The sequence below is a fragment of the Amborella trichopoda genome, chromosome 1 (assembly GCF_054954075.1).
Source record: "Amborella trichopoda isolate Santa Cruz 75 chromosome 1, AtrichopodaSantaCruz75HAP2 v2.0, whole genome shotgun sequence".
NCBI classification, from domain to species: Eukaryota; Viridiplantae; Streptophyta; class Magnoliopsida; order Amborellales; family Amborellaceae; genus Amborella; species Amborella trichopoda.
In genome coordinates, this window is record NC_142336.1 from 32,321,845 (window position 1) to 32,346,409 (window position 24,565).

Genomic DNA, 24,565 nt, shown 5'->3' on the forward strand with positions numbered 1-24,565 from the left:
TTCCTTTTGCCATCAAGAATCCATCTCTCACAAAACCACCCCTCAACAATTGTACTTTCTCCCTCTACCTCATCTACTCCCACCTCAATAACTCATCCACAGCCAACCCGAACGCCTCTTTCATTCGTTCCCAACCTCCGTACCTGATTTAACCAAAACCTTCCAAACCTCCCACCACTTCTGACTCATCCTTAACCACCCCCCCAACCGACTCTCTAAATCGCCTTCAAGCTACACAACCCACAAGAATTACTCAAAATCATCCTTGCTGCCCCCTCTATATCGAAACTACACCCACCTCACAAAACCCAAAACAACGCACAAACCCTACCTCTCCTAAATAACCACTCAAACGCTACATCTTCAAAACATTCAAAACATTATGTTACCCCAAAACAACCACACAAGCCTTTACTCTTCAAAACATTTTGTTACCCCTCCTAATATCACACATAATGTGCTCCATTTATATTTTTAGTGCCAAAACTCTCGAGTGCACCCGATGCACAACCAAACTCTTATGCTCAACCCAATGTATACCTTCTGTTCTCTTTCTTTCTTCCCTCTCCACTTTCCCGTCTTTATCTCCCTACCCATCAAGTTTTTTGGATCTGGAGCTGCTCTATTTTTTGTATTTCATCACCCTATGTATTGACCATATATTATAGAAATGTCGAGCACCCGACCTATAGGATGCCAATTTCACCCCAAAGATGAATTAGGAATTCAGAAAAACAACCACAAATTGTAGTTGAATAAATGAGTAAAAGATATAATACATCCATAAAGTCCTCAAATATCGAACTAAAATGCAAGACCGCAACCATAAGTCCATAATTCATGGACTCTAAGCTCCAAACACAATCCAAAATCCAAACCACAAATGTAGGGAAGCCATTAAAGTAAAACGATACAAAAATAATTTAAGAAGAATTTTGTCTTTAGTTCAATCCTCTTTGGAATCATTGGCTTCGCGAGCACCTCCATCTGAGTCAAGGCATTCATCATCCAAATCATTTCCCTCTTCAACATGATGCCCCTCAGTTTTTTCCGAATCAGCCTCCAACTCTATCTCCCTGCCGCTCCTCTATGAACCAAGAGTAGTGGTGTTGTTGATCTAGCGGTCCTTCTAGGATCGGAAGCATCCCCTTGAAGCCTCCTCAACCATGCACCAAATCAAAACTTTACCATGGAGGACTCCATCCCTAGGTTCTTCAACCAACCACTCACCAGCATCATTCATGTCCCCGATGCAACCAGATCCTTCTAGTCGTGTTCATTGAAACACTCTTTTAGCCTTTGATTTGTTCTTTACGAAGATTAAACCGTTGAGCCTCTTTGCTCAGGCTTTGTCCTTTTCTTTGTATGTACCAATGGGAAAATGCATGAGCTCAAATTTAGAGAGCTAGAGTTACAAATATTAAATCATAAATTATGTATGGACACCTTTTTGTCCCTTTTATTACAAGATGGGGAGTATTTTCCCGAATATTACGCGGACCACCCCATCCAACTTAAATTTTTTCTAGAAATGTCCCACCTGTCCTTTATTAATAACACCGGACATGAGGATTTGCCACACGTTTCCCTATTTTTGTTTCTTTCGTCACCTGTCTGGGGTAAGTATCATTTGACATATGTGTCATTTGGGTAATACATGCACTGTCCGGCAAATGTAAAGACAAACATGTTTATGTAAGCTAGCTCCATCTATTTTGCTGGACAACGTAGTTTGCCTCCACCTCTGGTTTTTATTCTGTATCTCATAATAATCTCCAACCCACATGTCCCCACTTTCTCACTCTATTTCTCCCACATGAATGATCCCTTCCCAAATCAATACACAGGATGATTCGACCCTGTCTTGCACCCCATTTCTACTTGCACTGCCATACCAACAACAACTCCTTCCTCTTCTTTTTCTCCCTATTTCTCCAATTTCCTCTCTCTAGATTACATAAAACCAAGCTCAGCTCCTTGAAGAGAAGCCGTGCCCCTCTTGAGCTTGAGTTCTGCAAGGCCAAATGACCAAGAAAATTACAAGGAGGAGGGGTTTTATGTGTGGAGATGATGAAGGGAATTACAGTGGCCCTTCACATAGGGCTTCCAAGCCATAGTAGGGAGGACAAAGGGAAATTCAAAAGGAGAGCAGCCACTCAAAATGGTTTCCAATGAATATGAACCATCCATGTAGATATTAGAACTAGACGAAACACACCAATATGTTTCTTGGTTTGCCTGGAGCTCCATGAGTGTGAACCATCTGCTCCATCAACATTATTTGAAACTTATTAAAGTAACCCTCTTGCTACGAGACTTTTATAGCGCAGTGATGTAGTGTTAACAATTTGTTCTGGGTAAGGGGGAAACATGACCGAAAAGCAATATATTTTGTTTACAGATGAAAGAGAAAGCAAGATGGTCTTTACATGTGAGAGAAAGTTGGGATAGGTACATAGTGTTTATGAGAGCGAGGGGGTGGGGGAAAGAGACATGGGACTTGTGATAACATTTGAAAGAGGAAGAACGACTGATTGGATATGAAATAGTATTGACTATTGAGAGAGTGGTGACTTGTTGAAAGCTGCCTTGTAAAAGTGGTGCCAAGGAAAGTGATAGTGGATACAAAGACTAGAGCAAATTTCCAAGCCAAAAAACAAGGCAAAATGAGCACTTTCAACAAGCTACTTGCTAAAAACCAAGCTACGTGAATAAGTTACAATCGTTTAAATAACAATTACAGCTATTTCTAGCCTTGTATAACCACTGCAAATAAACTCAAATACCAACCCCTTATGGGGCAATTAAATATAAAGCAAGACTAGCTTATGAATTACACTTCCATAGCATAAATTACATAACTATGTCGCAAAGCTTAAATACATCATGCAACTAATCTAAACAAAATTCTAAAGAATAAAATCAACTAAACAGGAAATTAGAATGCCAAATTAAAATAGGGAAGTCATTTTTCGAACCCCTTGTGCCGGGGCCACGCATTCAGGCCCTATAAGGACTTAATTTTGTTCCTTCCCTATGTACAATAGTGGTTCAATTTCACAAGAGTGTCTAATCCAGATGGGAAACAATTACACACAGTAAAATCACTTCTTAAGATCTCAACACACTGGCATTATCATCTAACACAAAATGCAAAATGTTTAAATCGAATCGGATAAAGAACAAGAGAGTTATAGCCAAACTACACACGGTGGTCCCTCGGTCACCAAAACAGTCTTCTAGGGAAAGATTATGAACCTCCATAGGTAAAAACGTGATGAAAAAGTTTTGGAAATTGAGTGCCACTCTGAGACTCAATTATTTGATGGATTTGAAACAAAGCAATCAATGGATACTATGCATGATCGTGGATTCTCATGTATAGGCTATAACCCATGAAGGACCTCACTGTGAATAAGCATGATGAAAAAGATGATCAAATGGGGATTCTAAGATCAATGAAACTTTTCTAAATTCAAAACTCTAGCAACTATAGATGCCAAGAATATGATATTATGAGAAAAGAGAATTCAATGGAGTTTACCTTGATAAATGCACACTATGGACTTACGCATAAGAAAACAGGACCACCATCAAGATCACCATTAATGGAACTCTAAAATCTTTCTCTACAATTTTCTCTCACAAAACCTTAGAAGAAGGAGGGAAGCACCAATTTTCCAAAATGGCTCAAGAGTTGAGATAGTTAAGGTTTGAGATCTCATGATGTGCTTTTATAACATGGGTGTAACTTTGGACTCAATCAACACCCTTGATGCATTAATCCGAAGGCACATGAGAGGCTAATGTACCTAGCCACCCATCCCCATCCAACTACTAGGATGAAGGGATGGGATTTCACACCATTATCACTCACCCTAACCCTAAGTTATGCCACTTTACCATTTTATCTTTGGCCCATGTTTTGGTTCCAATTGTACTCAATATGGCCTTATAAAAATACCCTTTAGTTTTTTTAATAATGTATTAGAGTAGATAACCACAAAGGCTAAAGGGCAAAGAAGTAATTGGCAAAGCTCACACATGTAGAGATATTCTACTTTATCAAAACCAATCACTTTGTAGATCTAAAATTTCAAACCAATCAATTTAAAGATAATGTCCCCTTCACACGTGTGTGAAGATATTTTTTAACTCAAATTTGAAAATGCATTTTTTTTTTAATATCAAATAGATAAATTAATTAAACTTCACACATGCCATGCATGACCTATGTGTGAGTTAATTAAGACATGTGATAAAAATGGGGCTTTAATTTAAGAATATTTAACAAGGCACCATAACTCAACCCTTATAAAACAAGCAACCAAATGCCAATCTAGTCCCTTGCCTATGGATTAGCGCCCAGCTGGGCGGTGATCCTAGAGTGAGGCGTGAGGTGCCACGTGGCAGCTCTATGGCCACTCGAACGTCACATGGCACTACCAGGTCAGGACTAAAGTGGAACTTGAGTCAAACAATTTGAAAACCCTCATTTTTTTGGCAAATAAAATTTCAAAAAAGTCTCTAAAATTTACAATACATATTTAAAGTATGTTTGAGCAATTATTAGGTTTTTCTCATCATTATAAAATCAAACAAAAGGTATAGTGAGATCTTAGGCTAATAACTATAGGTATCGGAGTACTCCATTGGGCTAGTCCTGAATGATGTTCCGTCGAGTCTTAGATCGACCCAATAGACCTATGTTCCACAGTCTAAAGTAGGAACACATAATTGTCCATATCAAAGCCGTTGAGCTAGAACTTCCGATCATTTGGCTCTCAATGGATTAAAGGTGTACCCTTGTGGGACATGATCTAACTCAATTACAGGGGTCCTCTCAAAGCACATGTGCACTGGCTCTTCTAAACTTTGATAATGCATTTAGAAGAGTGGCTTCCCCGTACAAAATGAAAATGCACATGCCATGCAATGGTCTCGTGCCAGAATACGGACTTATATCCCATAAGTCTTGACCATTCCATACAGGGCGAATACTCGGATTCTATTTTTATTGTTTGGATTCTCCAAGTCATGGCCGATTGCAGCTAAACATGAGGCTAACCTATAAAATCCTGACTAGGAGGTGTCCCTCACACCCAAGGTTTCAAAAAACGCTAGGCGGCCTGCTTGGGGCCTAGCGCCTAGGCGGGCGCCCTGCGGTGCAAGTTCTTAGTTTTTTTTTATATATTTTTTATCCAAATGCACATATATGCATAAAGTTGTGTCAATTTTTGTAATTTATTCCAAAATTTGAACCATACATGACATTTTAAAGTCCAGTAGGCTACTACTATAAGGTCTCCAACTCTCAAATTCAGAAATTCTCCTTATTGGCATATTCCATATCCATAAAATAAACCAGAATAACATCCAAGATTCCAAGTCTCCAACTCTCCAAGTCATCAACAAACTGACTTCCAAAACTATAGAAAAACCAGTAAACCACACAACAAAATAGTCCAAAAAGACAAAAAAATTACAAACCACAACTAAATAAAAATCGTTCAAACTCCAAATGTCTAAAGCCCAAATCAAGATGGTGCGATAAAATATTAAAGTTACTTCAAAAGGAGAGAGAAGACAATCAAGACATCAATAAGAATCAGAATCATCTTCATTGCCTTCATCTGCATCAGAATTGAGGTCGTCATCATCAGAATCATCACCCTGTTCAACATATTCCTCTTCTTCCAGAGATTCTTCTGAATTTGCCTCCTCTTCCTCTATCTCCCTCCGTGAAGTACCAGCAGAAGAAGTTGCTCGAGTAGCCCTCCTAGGATCAGAAGCTTGCCTTGAAGCCTCCTCGACCATTTTCCATGTCAGACCCTCCCCAGGGAAGACCTCCTCAGTACCAGGGTCACTAACTAGCCAATCTGAAGCATTCTCCATGTCTTTTGAAGAGATAGGGTCCTTCTTTGGCTGGTTTTTTTTCTCCTTGAGCCTTTGATTCTCTCTAACAAACACCAAGTCATTGAGCTTTCTTTGCTCGAGCCTATTTCTTCTCTTTGCATGCACCTATAAGGAAAAATAATTCATAAGTAACTACTATAGGTCTATGATCTTCTTACCTTTTATGAATCTATATTACAAAATGAATATGAACTTATAAACAAAAAAAGCGTATAAAATTTTATTCCTTTAAAATAGTAAAATAGTAAAATACCATCTCAAACGAACTCCAATTGCGCTCACAACCAGAAGAGGTAGTTGTCAAACTCAAGATCCGCATAGCCATCTTCTGGAGGTTTGGAGCGCTACTCCGATGTTGTCTCCACCATTGGGCTGCAATATGTGGGCAACCTTTATAATTAATTTAGGTATTTAACGTTATCAGAACTTGAAAGAAAATTATAAATTTATATTTTATAAAACAAAAGTACATAAGTCAAAAGAATATTACCTGGTTCGTCTTTGTTTCTCTGCCTTAATGCCATATCTTTCCCAAATGACATCAAATAACACTTGTACGAAATTAGCTCTTCATTTGATATCTTATCTTTGATATTTGGATCAGGAACTAATTTCTCAAGGCACTCATTAAAACCATCCATAATTACCCCTTTTGACTCAATATCTGCATCTGCATGAAAGAATTTGGGGTTCAAGCCCGCTGCATGCAATGGTCTATGGAGCTGTCTATCCCATTTATCATCTATAATCTCCCAAATTGGGGCATACTTCGCTGCATCATCGCCCAAATTCTCTGCAATCTCATTCTTAGCCCTTTCCATTACATCATATATAAAGCCCATGGAGGGCTTATCAGCATCAACCAAGCGCAAGACCTTCACCAAGGGAAGAAATACTAATATCGCATGCTTCACCCCACGGCAAAAATATTTCGAAAGAATAATATCTCGTGTCTTCTTTCCCTTGGCATCTCTAGACCACTTACACTTACTCCATTCCTCTGAAGCAAACATAGACCTTAATGCGATCCTCCTCTTATACATGCTTTGTAGATTAAGGTAGGCAGTAGCAAATCTAGTGACCCTAGGCCTCACTAGCTCTCGCTTTTTTGTAAACTTGGGCATCATGCTAAGGGTAAGTATGTGACTGTATATGAAGATTGTAACCTTCTTAGCCTTAAAAATAATTCTTTTAATAGGAGGCAATTCACCAATTGCCTCAAGCATAAGATCTACGCAATGTGCAGTGCAAGGAGTCCAAAATATGCGAGGCCTCTTTTATCGAAGCAAATGACCTGTAGCTAGATTGGGAGCAGCATTATCTGTGACCACTTGAATTACATGTTCCTCCCCAACCTCCTCAATACCCTTATCAATGAAAGAAAATATATAATGCGCAACATCAACATCATTGGAAGCATCGATTGAGCACAAAAAAACTGTACCCGTTGGACAATTTACTAATAAATTCATGTTACTCCTCTTATCACTACACATATCTGTCATTAAAGAAACCCCAAATTTAGCCCATCTTTCCTTATGAGTCTTGAGATATTCATTAGTGTACTCAAGTTCTTTCTTCAGTAGTGGCTCTCCAATCTCATAAGGAGTTGGAGCTTTCAAACCTAGCCCAAATTGCTCAATTGCTTCCAACATTGTATGGAAGCTATTCAAACTAGTAGTGTTAAAAGAAATGCCCGCATGGTAAAACCACCAAGCAATATACTGAATCACCCTGGTTCTATCTTCCTTTTTAAACCTATTTTCAATTGTCACTTGTTTTTTCTCCTTTCCCTTACCTTTCTTAATTACTGTCTCAAGGCTAGGTGTAAAGAAACTATCTATAGGCCCTCTCGTACAAGCCTTCTTAGACCCAAAAGCCCTCTTGGTCTCAGAACTTTGAGTACCAACCATGGCTACCTTTTCTTCCCCCTCTTCATCATCTTCTTCTTCAGTTTTAGTATTATCATAAAAAATATGAACCTCTGACTTTAATTCTGCTATATCCTTTTTTTTGCAACTTTTTTACTCTTTTCAGCTTCAATGTACTCCAAAATTTCTTTCTTTACAAGATCTGAGACTTTCTTACATGGGGTGATGTCACCTCTAATACCGGCAAGATGTTTCTTAAATCTATTTATGCCAGCATTAGAAACATGTCCATAGAAATTGCACATAATTTTATTTCTGTTATTCTTATCTGAGTTAACACAATATTTCCATCCCGGATCTCCACTCCTAGTAGACCCCACAGAAGATCTCAAATTGAAAAAATAAATCTCAAATAAAGATTACAGACTGATCTTTTCTACCTAATCTCTAATCTTCGATGTTGGCTATCTCAGTCGAGCTACGAATCAACTTAAAAGTCTTCTTATACCACCAATAGCACCTAAAAATAATTTCAATCAGAAAAACAAACTTTTTCAATCCACAAGAAGTATTTTCGAATTTCAGCAATTGCTTTATATTATCATAAATAAGTTTAAGATTGAGGGTTTTTTTTTTTTTTTTTTTCAGTTTGGGGTTGAAAATAAACTCCTAAACTTATTTTATACAAACTTGGGGGTCAAAATGACCCCCTTTACCCGTTTGGGCGAAGTTAAAAAAAAACATTTCGTCAACTGTGTTGGGCGTTTGCCTGGCGCCCTCTTAGATATAGCCGCCCGTGTTGAGGCGCCCAGGTCCAGGCGTACGGAAAATTTTTTTGGGCGCCTAGAGACGCTTAGGCGTCGGGCGGTCCGTTTTTTTTAAACATTGCTCACACCTCCTTGAGAAACTGCATTCTCAACAGTGAACTATCGATGCCTCATGCGTACTCGGGTTAAAAGAATCTGGGCTCCATTTTGAAAGACGTCAAGATTTCAATATCTCAATCGATCCCACTGAATAAGAGACTACCGGAATTTAGGCCTTGATAGGCCATATTTCCAACATTCTCCCACTTGGCCTTTTGAGTCCTGAAGTCGTATATATCTCTCTCTCATTATCGTGCACAATGAATTAAAGCATGCATACTCATCTATGGATTTATCATTCACAAGCAATAGACAAAGTAATAACAACTATGTCAACCTCCTTAAACCCATCCCATGCACATGCCTCACAAAATTATTTTCTCCCAATCCTTTGGTTAATGGATAGGCATGCATAGCCTCAGGATGATTCAAGAACTTCTTAATCCAAATGGAACTTAAAGCCATATACCTGGCTTCCATGGTAGATAGCGCTACAGTGTCTTGCTTCTTGGTGCCCCAAGAAATGACACCACCCCCACAAAGAAATAGATAACCCGAAGTGGATCTCGAGTCATCCGGGTCTCCTTGATAGTCGGAGTATGTGTATCCCAAAACTTTATGCTCATACACATTGCCATAGGTTAATCCATAATCAAATGTTCCTTTCAAATACCTCATGATTCTTTTCACAGCTTTCCAATGTTCTAATCCAGGATCATTTTGGAATTGACCAATCAAGCTTTGAGCAAAAGCTAGTTCGGGTCTAGTTCCCATGGTTAAATACATTAGTGATTCTACGACACTCCTATACGGGATCCTTTCCATCTCATTTATCTCAAGATCATTGTTTGGTTTCATATGGACATTTAATTTTCCTCTCCTTTCCACAGGTGTATCTATAGGCTTGGATTCACTCATACCAAACCTCTCAAGAACTTTCTTGCAATATGTAGATTGAGATAATTGAATAGTGCGGGCTGCTCTATCGCCTATAATATGAATCCCTAACACATACAAAGCCTCTCCCATATCTTCATATCAAAATTACTTGATAGCATTGCCTTTGTGTCCCTTATATGGTCTAGGGTGCTACTAGCTATTAAAATGTCATCCACATATAGAGTCATGAAAGTAATGCCAGTCCCACTGGTCTTATGGTATACACAATGGTCATCCTTATTTGGTTTGAATCCATATCTAATCAGGGTTTGGTGGAACTTGAGGAGCCATCTTCTTGAGGCTTGTTTGAGTCCATAAAGTGATTTGTTAAGTTTGTACACGAACTTTTCTTTTCCTTTCACAACAAAACCCTCAGGTTGGTTCATGTATATATCCTCTTCTAGGTCGCCATTTAAGAAGGCAGTTTTCACATCCATTTGATGCAATTCTAGGTCAAGGTAGGCTGCTATGGATATGATCATCCTAATTGAAGGCATTTTGGCAACAGGTGAATAGGTGTCAAAATAATCTACCCCTTCTTTTGAGTAAATCCTTTTGCTACAAGTCTTGCATTGTATTTTTCAATACGCCCTTAGGAGTTAAGTTTCTTTTTGAATATCCACTTACATCCAATGGATCTAAGGTTTGGTGGTAATCGGACTAACTCCCATACATGGTTCTTTATGATTGAATTTATCTCATCTTGCATGGCTTCCTTCCATAACTTATGATCTAGACAAGACATAACATGTAGGTAAGAATAAGGTTCATCATCGGGTTCTTCACTAATCCTCTCATGGTCCTCCCCAAGGTAAGTGAAAAGGTAGGTGGTCTCCTTATTCTCTCACTTCGCCTAAGTGGGATGGTTTCAGTTTTTTTGTTAGGTTGAAGCTCATGGAAGTCTACTCTCTTTTGGGTTGATTCTCTCTCAAGGAATTCATCTTCAAGGAAATGGGCATCAAGGCTTTCAATCACATTACGATTGAAGAGGTTATAAAACCTAAATCCCTTCCCATGACTTGGGTATCCTATGAAAACACATTTTATGGTTTTAGGATCAAGTTTGGACCTATTTTGAGATGCTATGAGAACATGGGCTGAACATCCCCAAACCTTGAGGTGCTTTATTGAGGGAGGTCGGCCCATGAAGAGTTGGTAAGGAGTTGATTGAATTGCTTTGGTGGGAGTCCGATTAAGGACATATGTGGCGGTTAGAATCGCCTCCCCCCAAAACTCTAATACAAGATTAGCGGTACTCGTCATACTTTGCACCATCTCAACTAGGGTCCTATTAGTTTTCTCGGCAACCCCATTTTGTTCGGGTGAGTAAGGCATGGTGGTTTGGTGGACAATCCCATATTGGACACAAAGATCTTGGAAAGCTTGGGAGGTGTATTCCGCACCCCAATTTGATCTAAGGTTTTTTTTTTTTGATGGTTTGACCTAGTTGGTTTCTAACTTTTGTTTTATATTGTTGGAATTTGGTTATGGCCTCACTTTTGTTTCTCATGAGATAGGTGTGACCAAAACGGGAATGGTCATCAATGAATGTTATGAAGTACCTCATGTGCCCCCATGGTAGGCACTTTCATAGGTCCACACACATCCGAATGGATTATTTCTAAAATACTAGAGACTCTTTCGACAGTTTGGTGGGACTTCTGTACAATCTTTCCTTTAAGGCAAGCCTTGCATATATTATGAGAATCAATATTCATTTTATCAAGCAATCCTTCTTTCATCATAATATGCATTCTAGATGGATTAATGTGACCTAACCTTAAATGCCATAAAGTAAAATTTTGTAAATCATCACGCAAGTACTCCTTTTTCATTTTAATTTCATAAAGCCCTTGAACCAAGTGGGCTACAAAATCAAGGTCTCCATTAATAGAGCCATCATGCATATAGACATTTTCCTCCTTGAACACGAGCACAAACTTGGCTTTACTCATCTTGGAAATCGAGATGAGATTCTTTCTCATCCCAGGTGCATAGAGGGTGTCCTTAAGCATGAGAGTCTCATCATTAGTGAGTTCCAACACATTGTCCCTTTTTCCTAAGACCTTTTCCATTTGATTTCCACCCATATAAAGATTATGGGTACCGGGTTTGACATCATAAAACCTTCTAAAGCCCTTCATAGAATTTGTCACATGGATAGTAGCCCCCGAGTCACATCCGCCTCCTCATTGGCAATCAAAGTCTCATGGACCACACAAACTCTCTTTTTCCTTGGTCCTCCACCGGTATTAGCTTGAGTTTTATCGGTATTGAGCTTAGGAGCAAAATGAGGATTTTGTGGAGGAGGAGGATACCTACAAAACTTTGGAGTATGCCTGTATTTCTTGCATCTAAAGCATTGCACCTTCGAATAATCTTGGCTGGAGGACCAAACCGACCTCCCACCTACCATCATGGGTGTGGGTGGTGGTTTAGGCCTCAAAGGCATGGGATTGACAAGGTTTGGTGGGTAGGCATGAGTTTTAGGAGGGTAAGGGCTAAATGGATAAGGGGAGTAGGATTTTCCCTTTTGCTTCCCCTTCCCTTTCCATTTGCCTTTTCTCTTTCTTTTCTTGTTCTTAGCATTATCACTCCCACTCGCTCCCACATTACATGTATTCACCATAGAAATGTTAGGAAGTGAAGAAGAGATAGGAGTAATGAGTAAGGGAGTAGAAGAAGATGAGGATTGGTGAGATTTTACCATATGGACCATGGCAGATGATCCATCCATTGCCATCCTTCTTTGCTCTTCCCCTTCCATGAAAAATGCAATCTCGTCCACTGTTGGAGGCTCATCTTTGGCCATCAAATTGGCCACAAAGGTCTCCCATGCGGGTGAGATCGAAAGCACAAACATCTTCTTTTGTGTCACCTCATCATATGATTGACCGACTCTCTCACTCTCTCTTATACAACTCTTGAACTCTCTTAGATGATCACCCACTTTGGTGGGATTATCCATTTTGCAACACATGAGATTCCTCATTCTAATGATCCTTTGAGCTTCATTCGGTGTGTCGTATTTCTTTTTCATGCTTTCCATAATATCTTTGACATGCGGAATTCTCATACTCCTTAACAAAGGAATCACTCATGGTTGCAAAAATAATATTCATGGCACTTTGGTTTTTGTTATGCCATGTCTCATATGCATCCTTAACAACTTGATGAGCATTGATTGTGGTCTAGAAGTCAATAATGACAATATACCATCTTCATGAAACACAACCGATTTTCCTTCTCCATTCGGAGAAGTTGGTTCCATTGAACCTCACCTCCTTAAGCAACTCGGTGAGTATCGAACAGGCTGCCATGGGTTCCTATTTAGCACTCTATAATCCCTCTAAAGACCCTAAAAGAGCCTAGAAACCAATTGATTGCGGATACAAAGACTAGAGCAAACTTTCAAGTCGAAAAACAAGGCAAAATGGACACCTTCAACAAGCCACTTACTAAAAATTAAGCTAAGTAAATAAGTTACAATTTTTTAAATAACAATTACAACCATTTTTAGCCTTGTATAACCACTGTAAATAAACTCAAATACCAACCCCTTATGGGGCAATTACATATAAAGCAAGACTAGTCATGAATTACACTTTCATAGCACAAATTACATAAACTATGTCCCAAAGCTTAAATACATCATGCAACTAATCTAAACAAAATTCTAAGGAATAAAATCAACGAAACAGCGAATTAGAATGCCAAATTAAAATAGGAAAGCCATGTTTCAAACCCCTTGTGCTGAGGACACGTAATCGGGTCTTATAAGGATTTAATTTTGTCCCTTCGACTTGTACAAAAGTGGTTCAATCTCACGCGAGTGTCTAATCCAAATGTGAAGCAATTGCACACCCTAAAATCACTTCTTAAGATCTCAACACATTGGCATTATAATCTAAAACAAAATGCAAAAGGTTTAAATCGAATGGGATTAAGAACAAGAGAGTTATAGCCAAATTACACACTGGGGTCCCTCGGACCACCAAAACAGTCTTGTATAGAAAGATTATGAACCCCCCATAAGTAAAAACGTGATGAAAAAGTTCCAGAAATTGAGTGGTACTCTGAGACTAAATTATTTGATGGATTTGAAGCAAAGCAATCAGTGGATACTATGCATGATCATGGATTCTCATGCATATAGGTTATAATTCATGAAGGACCACACTATGAATAAGCATGATGAAAAAGATGATCAAATGGGGATTCTAAGATCGATGAAACTTTTCTAAATTCAAAACTCCAGCAACTATAGATGCCAAGAATATGATATTATGAGAAAAGAAAATTCAATGGAGTTTACCTTAATAAATGCACACTATGGATTTAAGCATAAGAAAAGAGGACCACCATCAAGATCACCATTAATGGAACTCTAAAATCTCTCTCTTCAATTTTCTCTCACAAAACCTTATAAGGAGGAAAGCAACAATTTTCCAAAATCGTTCAAGAGTTGAGATAATTAGGGTTTGAGATCTCATGAGGTGCTTTTATAACATGGGTGTAATCTTGGACTCAATCAACACCCTTGATGCACTAATCCGAAGGCACATGTGAGGCTAATGTACCTAGCTATCCATCCTCATCCAACCATTAGGATGAGGGGATGAGATTTCACACTATTATCACTCACCCTAACCCTAAGTAATGCACTTTACCATTTTGTCCTTGGCCCATGTTTTTGTTCCCATTGTATCCAATATGGCCTTACAAAAATGCCCTTAGTTTTTTTAATAATGTATTAGAGTAGATAACCACAAAGGCTAAAGGGCAAAGAAGTAATTGGCTAAGCTCACACATGTGGAGATATTCTTTTTTATCAAAGCCAATCACTTTGTAGATCTAAAATTTCAAACCAATCAATTTAAAGATAATGTCCCCTTCACACATGTGTGTGATGATATTTTTCAACCCAAATTTGAAAATGGATTTTTTCTATAATATCAAATAAATAAATTAATTAAACTTCACACATGCCATGCATGACCCATGTGTGAGTTAATTAAGACATGTAATAAAAAGGAGTCCTTAATTTATAACATTATATAACAAAATATAACAATATATAACAAGGCACCATAGCACAACCCCTTATAAAATAAGCAACCCAATGCCAATCTAGTCCCTCGCCTAGGGATCAGCGCCTAGCTGGGCGGTGATTTTAGAGTGAGGGGTGGGTGCCACGTGGCAGCCCTATGGCTACTCGGACATGGCACTATCAGGTCAGGACCAAAGTGGAATTTGAGTCAAACAATTTGAATTTTTCTCATCATTATAAAATCAGACAAAAGATATAGTGAGATATCAGGCTAATAACTATAGGTATCATAGTACTCCATTGGGCTAGTCTCGAATGATGTTCTGCCGAGGCTCAGATCGACCCAATAGACCTATATTCCACAGTCTAAAGCAGGGATACCTAATTGACCATATCAAAGCAGTTGAGCCAGAACTTCCGATCATTCGGTTCTCAATGGATTACAGGTGTACCCCTGTGGGACATGATCTAACTTAATTACAGGGGTCCTCTCAAAGCACATGTGCACTGGCTCTTCCAAACTCGGATAATATATTTGGAAGAATGGCTTCCCGTACGAAACGAAAAATGCACATGCCATGCAATGGTCTCGTGTCAGGATACAGACTTATGTCCCATAAGTCTTGACCATTCCATACAGGGCGAATACTCAGTAAGGACTCGAGTTCTATTTTTCTCGTTTGGATTCTCCAAGCCCTGGCCAATTGCAGCTAAACATGAGGCTAACCTATAAAATCCTGACTAAGAGGTGACCCTCACACCTCCTTGTGAAATTGTTTTCTCAACACGTGCTCGATACCTCATGCGTACTCGGGGTAAAAGAATCTGGGCTCCATTTTGCAAGACGCCAAAATTTCAATATCTCAATCGCTCCCACTGAATGAGAGACTATTGGAATTTAGGCCTTGATAGGCCATATTTCCAACCGAAAGTACACAAGGGGAGACTGGAGAGTGCGCCGAATAGAACCAGTTAGGTGGAGGCAACTTGCACTGTCCGGCAATAGAAATACCCAACAGTTCTATTCAAATCGGCAAATCCTTTTGTCGGTGTTAGTAATACTGGACAGGTCGGGCAATTCTCAAAAAAAAAGAAAACGTTGGCTCGGGGTGGTCCACGTAATATTTGGGGAAATATTCCCCATCTTGTAATAAAATGAACCAAAAGATGTCTACATGTAATTTTCTCAGTTATAAATAAAGCATGAGCTACATGAACTTGTATTGCATGCATACTTCTCTTACTATAATTAATTATCATAAATTCTTGAGTTCATAACTCATGAACATGAATCAGGACTTTATTAATTTGGGGCATATTAACTTACGAATGCTAGACTAGTTTCAAATTTCCAATTTACCATAAAAAATGAACTCCAATTAGACTCAACCAAATGAGCTACATGTTAACAACATATGAAACTATGCGCTATGCACTATGCACTAAGGAAGTTGAAAGAAAGTATTGAATTTTGATATATTACCTGGATCTGATGTGGTTCTTTTTTTGACTGCCATGTCCTCCCCAAATGGTTTCTATTATCATATATACTTTGTAACCATAGGTCTCACTAGTTCCATCTTCCCAATGAACTTGCATATCATGCTAAGGGTAAGGGTGTAGCTGTAGATGAACATTGTCACGGACTTAGCCTTAATAAAAGTCCACTTTAGACCATGCATTTCGCGAGTAGCCTCAAGCATGAGGTCTATGCAGGTAGCTGCACGTGGTGTCAAAAAAATGTGAGGCTAATTTTGGCACAACAAATTAGCAGCAACCAGATTGGTTGCAACATTGTTACAGTGTTTTTCCCAACCTCCTCAATATGTCACTCAAAAGAAGATTTTTGTGCATTATGAACCTCAAAAAGATGATCAAGAGACATCGAAAACACTGTCCCTAAATGACAATTCACCATCAAATTTATTATACTTCTCTTATCACTCCCATGTTGTCATGATTGAGACCCTAAATTTTGCCCACACATATCCATGGTACTTGAGATACCCCTTAGTGATTTATATCTCGTTTTGATGCAATGGCTCCTTAAGCTCATAGTGGTTTGGGCCTTTCAGTCCTGGCCCAAATTGGCCAATTGCCTCACCATTGCATGGAAGCTTTGGTGGGGGAATGGGCATCCTAATAGATATGGGATGTTAGTTGGGGGATGGAAATCCCCCCTCAGAATCTCACTCTGACGATTTCAAGCTGGAACCAATCAGAACTCACTCTCCCTGCCCCCCCAACAGTTGGGATTGAAATCCCTAAAATTCAAGGTGTATGGACCACGATCAAGACCCTAGGGAGCTTCTAGCCTTTCAAGATCCCACACTCCCGATTTCACTCTTGATCCCAACAACTATGGTTCAGTAGTGGGAAATCTTGTTCCCTAGCACTACTTCCCAAGCTCTCCCTAAAGCAACTTCTGACCATAAACCTATCCTTTTAGATACCAATCACATCCTATGCACCAACAACCTTTTAGGTTTGAATTGCATTGATTTGAAGAACCAACCTTCCCACCTCTGTTTGCTTCAGTCTGGTCCTGAACCAATTTAACTGGGTGGGCCGGGTTCAGGCTCACTCGTAAACTCCAAAACCTCAAAGCTGCACTTAAGCAATGGAGCAAGGATCTTCCCTCAAAATTTAGAACCAAGATTAGAGCTTACTCGACCTTAATTTCTGATGTGGACCAGATGGAAGAAACTGGGCCCCTTACCGCTTTAGAAAGACAGAACATAATCCAAGCCAAAATACCTCTCTCAAACCTTAAAACAAGAGGAGACTTATTGGTACCAGAGATCTAGGATCAAATGGCTCAAACAGGGAGACCGGAATGCAACTTTCTTCAACAAGACGGCTAGCTCTAGATGAAGAGGACATGCTATATCGCAAATCGTAGTCGGCCCCCGAGTTCACTAATCCTTGCCACATCAGTCGACTTTTTATTAGATTTTTCTCAAACCTCTTTTCTTAGCCCAACCATCCCTGCCCTCGTTTAAGCAACATGACTAACAAACCTATCACCCCCGAAGCTTCTGCCAATCTAGAGAGGCCCTTTCGCCTTTGAAGAGATTAGGAAAGCAGTTTTTGATCTTCCAAAAGATAAAGCCCCAGGACCTGATGGATTCCCCATAGCATTATTTCAAACCCTCTGGATGTAACTGCCCCGAATCTCTTTGCCCTCTTTCACGAATTCTTTTTGGGAGGTAGACTAAACTGAGCCAACAAATGCACCTTTTTAGCTTTGATTCCCAAAATAGAGGGTGCCCATAGGATGAAGGATTTTCGCCCTATCAGTCTTCTAAACTCTTCTTACAAGATCTTAGCCAAAGTGTTAGCAACAAGGCTTCAACATGTCCTGTCTTCCATCATCTCTCCTTCTCAGTCCGCCTATGTAGCTAACAGACAAATCCTGGATGGGGCCCTTACAGCCTACGTGGCCATCTACTCTAGATTCCTTTCAGGTCAGCAAGGTCTCATCATCAAATTAGATTGGGAGAAGGCCTACGATAGGGTAGATTGGGACATCCTTGAATCCATCCAAATAAAAATGGGCTTTGGTCCAACTTGGAGAAACTGGATTTTCGAATTCATATCTAACCCCCCTGTCTCCATTCTCATTAATGGATCTCTGGAAGGTTTCTTCCAGGCGCAAAGAGGCCTAAGGCAGGGGGATCCTCTGTCACCCTTCCTTTTCACCTTTATAGGGAAACTGTTCACTCATACGCTATGACATTGGCTCCTTTTTGGGGTTCTGGACTTCTCTTCCAGGTCCAACTCTCTCCCACCTCCTTTATGCTGATGACACTCTCATTCTCTGTGACTCCTATCCTTCCCAAGTAGATTGTCTTTGGAGCTGCGCACTGGTATGGAAGTTAATCTTTCCAAGAATAAAATGATGGGCATACATGTTGACAATGCAGTTCTTTACAGTTTGGCCTCTAGGTTAGGGTGTGCCACAGAAACCATACCATGCTCATACCTAGGTATCCCCTTATGCTTAGGGAAACTAAAGAAAGACATGTGAGATAACCTTATAGAAAGATTTGCTTGGAAATTTGCTTCCTGAAATGGTAGATATGTACTATACCTTTCATTTGGAGGAAGAATCACCCTCATCCGAACGCCAACATTCCTATCTACTACATGTCTCTATTCCAAATCCCCATCTCGGTCATCAAGAAAAACTCATTGAGGGATTTCCTTTGGTCAGGGGTAGATGAAATCAGGAAAATACACTTAGTGGCCTGGGATCTAGTATGGAACCCAAAGATATTCGGTGGCCTAGGAATAAAAGATCTTAGGATCATGAACCGAGCCCTTCTTGGTAAGTGGTGGTGGAAATTCTCTTCCTCCCATCCTCTCCTTTGGAAAGAAGTAATTCAAGCTAAATATGGGCTCAATAGTGATGACTGGCTTCCTAGATCCCCCCCTCGTAGATCCTCAAGAGCCTGGAAAGGTATCTTCCACCAGATTAGACTTCACCAATTGAACTAGATACAGATTAGGCAATGGCTTAAGAATTAAATTCTGGACTGACATCTGGCTAGGATCATCTTCAATCTCTTTATTTTTCCCCTCCCTCTTTCTTGTTGCTCACAATCAAGCGGCTGTAGTTGCAGATTACACGGCTTTTTCAGGCTCAACTTGGTCTGGACACCAATCTTCAGACGCAATCTCAACGGCCAAGAATCCACTACCCTAATCTTTCTGTTGCAAATGTTAGGAAGCTCTTTTAGCACCTTATCTAGACCTGACTCCATGATCTAGTCCCCAGCCCCCTCGGGTTCCTTCACAGTGTCATCCTTTTATTCCTCCCTCTTACCCAATCTCAATCCTAAACTTCTCCTCAACCTCTCTATCGATACCTCACAAAATTCAGGCATTCATTTGGTTACTCTTACAAAGTAAAATCCTTGCCCTAGATCAACTCAAAACTTTCCCCAATCGTTGCATTCTCTATTTCCAAGAAGGGGAGACAATTCCCCACCTTTTTGTCCATCGCAAAGTGACCTAGAGGCTCTGGTCTTCTCTCCTTAACCTCTTCGGTTTACAATGGGTCAGCTCCGCAAATCTGACCCAGGTTTTTGAACCTACTTTGCACCACCTTTTTCAAAAAAAGGGAGAAAACTCTGGCACCTTGCTGTTGCCACTCTTTTCTGGAGTCTTTAGCTAGAGAGAAACTTGGGGACCTTTAGAGAGAAACTCGAGAAACTCGAGGACCTTTAGAGGTACACAGAAAACAACACGGTCAGTTTTTGATTGTATTACTACTCTGATTCCTTCTGGGCCAATGCCATCCCCATCTTTGCCACCCTACCTATCTCGCACTTCCTAAATAATTGGGATAGCCTCCTACACCTAGCAGCCCAAACACACGACCCATACCTCATTGGTCTCCCCCCTCAAGGTTTCTTAAAACTCGATATAGATGGGTCCTCCTTGTGTAACCCAGGCTCCTCGGGCGTTGGAGGAACATTGGCGGGATCTTCTCCAACCATCATGACCTTACATTTGTGAAGCTATGGCTCTCTTAGTAGGTCTTAACAAGGTGCTCGAATTGGCGCCAGAAGCAATAGGGATTTTGGTGTGGTCAGACTCTATTAACACTGTCTGATACGCCACACAGATGCAACAGCCTCCCTTGAGGCTCTCATCCATCTTTGAGAACATCTACTTCTTATGCAATTATCTTCCTCAGGTTTCTTTCACTCACATCTTTAGATAGGCGAACTCGGAGGCAGATCGACTAGCGAAGGAGGGAGCCTACCTCAGCACAGCAACTCAGCAAGATACCTAGTTCCACTCATCCTCCTCTCTCTCTACTTCATTTCTTCCTTCTCTTTAGCCTCACACTCTCATATCTTAACTGCTGTAAGGGGCAAGGAGAAGCGAAAAAAAAAGGAAAACAGGGAAAAAAAAAAGGAAAAAAAAAGGGAAAAAAAGGAAAAGGAAGGAAGAAAGAGAGAGAAAAAAGGGAAAAAAATAAAGGAAAAAAAGGGGGACATAAACAAAAGTGATACCCATTTTTGCTCTTGCTCGCATACCTTCTTCTCCAATTTTCTATTCACCCTCGGCTGAAGAGATCCGGCACAGTCGGAGAGCAAAGCTATCCCGCCACATCACGACTCTTCCATAACGGTGAGAGAAAGATCTCGTAGCTGCCTCTCATACCTAACGCTCTCCTGCACTCAACTTATGGCCTTGCTTCAGATCTCAACAGCCCTACGCTTCACTACACCCCTACCCTCTCGCAAACTCACTCCCTCCCTTCTCAACTCTCGCTCTGTAATCTCTCTTTTTAACCCACCTTCTTCGTTATTCTCAATTCTACCCAAACCCCTAATCTTCTCTATTCTTTCTGTCACTCCATAACTATCTCTATATTTTCTGCACCCTCACAACCCTTCTCCCTCTCTCCCCAGCCTCTCTTACCTAAACTTCTCTATTTTTTTCTGTACCCATCAACTCTGTTCTCTCTCTATTCTCTGCTCTTCCCCTTAAAATTCTTCCATCTTCTCTGCCTTTCTCCTCTCCCTCGTTTTTTCTCTCCCCATCTCTCCACCTCCTTTCTCCACTCTTCTCTTATCAATATCCCTCTGAGCCAGTGCCCCATTACTGGAGTTTCTTCATTACTCCAGGGAATGGATATGAGAATTAGAAGGAAGGGAAAATCAGATATGGAAAAGGAAGGAGGAAAATAGTATATGGGAAAAGGAAGGAAGGAAAAGGCAAAAGGGAAAAATAATAATAATAGGAGTATTGACAGTTTAAGAAGACAGCGAGAAAGCATGGAAAAAGAGGAAGGGAAAAAAAAACGAAGAAGCCAAATTGGAAAAATAAAGGAATAGACCCCAATCAGCGAGGAGGTAAATCTGGTGAGTTGGTCTTATTGGACCATCTCTCACCGCAGCTTAAGGTCTTCTTCCTCTATCCCTCGGTTTCTCTCTTTTGTTGCATACCTCACCTCTTCTACCTCACCTACCCCTCCTTTTTACCTCTGCTTCCCTCTTTATCCCTTCTCCCTCCTGCCCACTACTTCTCTCGCTCAGTATCTCGAGCTTTCTCTGCTTTGGACAGCAAGGCAATTTTTGCACAGTGCGCTGCTTGAAAGAAAACAGTTAGCTTGACGGCTGCAGAATTCGCATCATCAATCTGCTGCCCACACTCGTTTCTCTCGAGGACTCTGCCGCCATCCTTTTGACTGGGCCTGCCCTTGCATTATATGCTTCAAGACTTGGGGAATTTGGCTCGCTGCCAATGCTACTGTGCCAGGGTTTGGTACCTCTTGGGCTCCTACTGGGCACTGCACAACCCTCTTTTGGTGTATATCTCCCCTTTGTATTACTTACTTCTCTGCCCTCTTCTTACTCTCTTTACAATGTTGTCTGAGCACCCAATATGTGGGACTGCTGTCTTTATGTCTAAACCAAATGTTAAATTCTTTTATCATATTAATACGATTGTCAACTTTTATCAAAAAAATAACTACCTGCTGCGTGTAGTGGTTGATGAAGCTACGCATCGTATTTTCTATTTATAATCTCCCATATTGGGCCATAGTTCTCAGCATTGCCCAATGCCTAGGCTATCTTTCATCTTATCACCATAACAGGTTTTACCTTGCTATCAACCAATTGCAAAACTTTGACCAAGGGAAGAAATATTATGAGTCTTGTAGCCCAGCACAACAAGTCACAAATTATATCATGTGCTTTTTTCCCTTTAGCATGGCTGGTGTAGACTGCACATTTGAAATGAACATCATTCTCATGCTTCATAGGTCTCACTAGTTCCATCTTCCTAATGGACTTGCATATCATGCTAGATGAACATTGTCACGGACTTAGCCTTTCTAAAAGTCTGCTTTAGACTTGGCATTTCGCTAATAGCTTCAAGCATGAGGTCTATGTAGGTAGCTGCGCGTGGTGTGAAATTGGCCAATTACCTCACATTGCATGGAAGCTGTGATTGGGGGGATGGCATCCAAATAGATGTGGGGTGTCAGTTGGGGAATGTCACCCCCCCCCTTGGAATCTCGCTTAGATAATTTTGAGCGGGATTATAGTTAGAATTCACTCCCCCCGCGTCCCCAACAGTTGGGATTGAGATTCCTAAACCAGGTTGTATGGACCATGACCCAGACCATATTGAGCTTCTAGCCTATCACGATCCCATGCTCCTGATTCTACTCTCGAATCCAACAACTATGGTTCAATAAGTATCAATTGCATGTAGTGGTTTATGAGGCTCCACATCCTTTTTTCTAACTATGATCTCTCCATAGTTCTCATTATTGCCCAATGCGTAAGCTCTTTCTCTCTTATCACCATAGTAGGCTTCACCATGCTATCAACCAAGTGCGAAACTTTGACCAAGGGTAGAAATATTATGAGTACTGTAGCCCAGCCCAAAAAGTCACAAAAATTATATCATGTGCTTTTTTCCTTTAGCATGGTTGGTGTAGACCACTCGTCTGAAGTGAACATCATTCTTAATTCATTTGTATTATCATATATGCTTTGTAACCATAGGTCTCACTAGTTTCATCTTCCCAATGAGCTTGCATATCATTCTAAGGGTAAGGGTGTAGCCGTAGATGAACGTTGTTATGGCCTTAGCCTTAATAAAAGTCTGTTTTAGACTTAGTATTCACTAATTGCCTCAAGCACAAGGTCTATGCTGGTGGCTGCGCGTGGTGTCCAAAAAATATGAGACTACTTTTGACGCATTAAATTAGCATCATCCAGATTGGGTGCAACATTGTTACATGCTCTTTCCCAACCTCTTGAATGTGCCTACTACTCAAAAGAAGATTTTTGTGCGTCATGAACATTAAAAGAAGCACAATAGATATAAAAAACACTGTCCCTAAAGACAATTCACTATCAAATTCATCATACTTCTCTTATCACTCCCACGTATTTGTCATGATTGAGACCCTAAATTGCGCCTGCACATCCCTATGGGACTTGAGATAACCCTTAGCGATTTGTGCCTCTTTTTGATGCAATGGGTCCTTAAGCTCATAATGGTTGGGCCTTTTAACATTGCCCAAATTGGCCAATTGCCTCACATTGCATAAAACTGTGATGGGGGGGATGGCATCCAAATTGATGTGGGGTGTTAGTTGGGGAATGGGGGATAAAATACAATAAAATAAGGGATCTCGGTTCCTGTTGTATAGGGATCTCGATGCCTGACTAAAAGGAATCTCGATCTCTATAGAAGGGGATCACGACCCCACTGAAATGGGGACGATCTGAATAAGAAGGAATCTCAATCCCAGGGAAGTTCCAAAACTTCTTGAATTGTATACACATTTGATTTTGCAATATTTTTTTTTGCTTTCTGATTATTTTCTAGCTAACCTGTTGATCATTTTTGTTTTCCGTTTTTGTGGTTGTAGTTTGCACGTAGTTTTCACCAATGGCTGAAAATTGGGTAGTCCACTGGGAATCAGACGAGTCATCTTGGACCTGGCAGGGTCTTTTGTCCAGATGGTCCTGATTTGGCATGGTTCTCACTGTAGTGAATCGCCTTTTCTGGCCTAGTTTGTTGTAGGGAATCTCCCATCTCAGGCAGTTCCTAAGTTTGGTTCTTATCATGGTCCTACAGTCTCATTGCCAATTTTTTGTAGGACATTCTAGCTAAGGGCTTCTCATTGTGCATGTGTGTAAATAATCTTAGAAGTGAAGTATGCGTTTTTTGATTTTTTATATCATAATGTGTGTGTGTGTGTTAAAGTGCGCTTACATATATCAGGCTGCTCCCTGGACAACACTCCCAAGCACTCCTAAGTAGGGAGCTTCAGCCAAGGGTTGATCCCAGGCTCTTGCACCCCCTCCCAGCAACTGTGGGCGTTCATATGCCCCTTCATACGAGGCTTCTTAGACCCAGTTTCTCTCCTAATACTTCGA

At 40.3% G+C, this 24,565-nt stretch overlaps 1 protein-coding gene across 1 annotated transcript in view; it reads left to right on the forward strand.

The window, feature by feature from the left end:
- LOC18428346 (DEAD-box ATP-dependent RNA helicase 31) overlaps window positions 1-24,565 on the forward strand; it is a 56,603-nt gene that overhangs the window by 27,635 nt on the left and 4,403 nt on the right. The window lies entirely within an intron of this gene.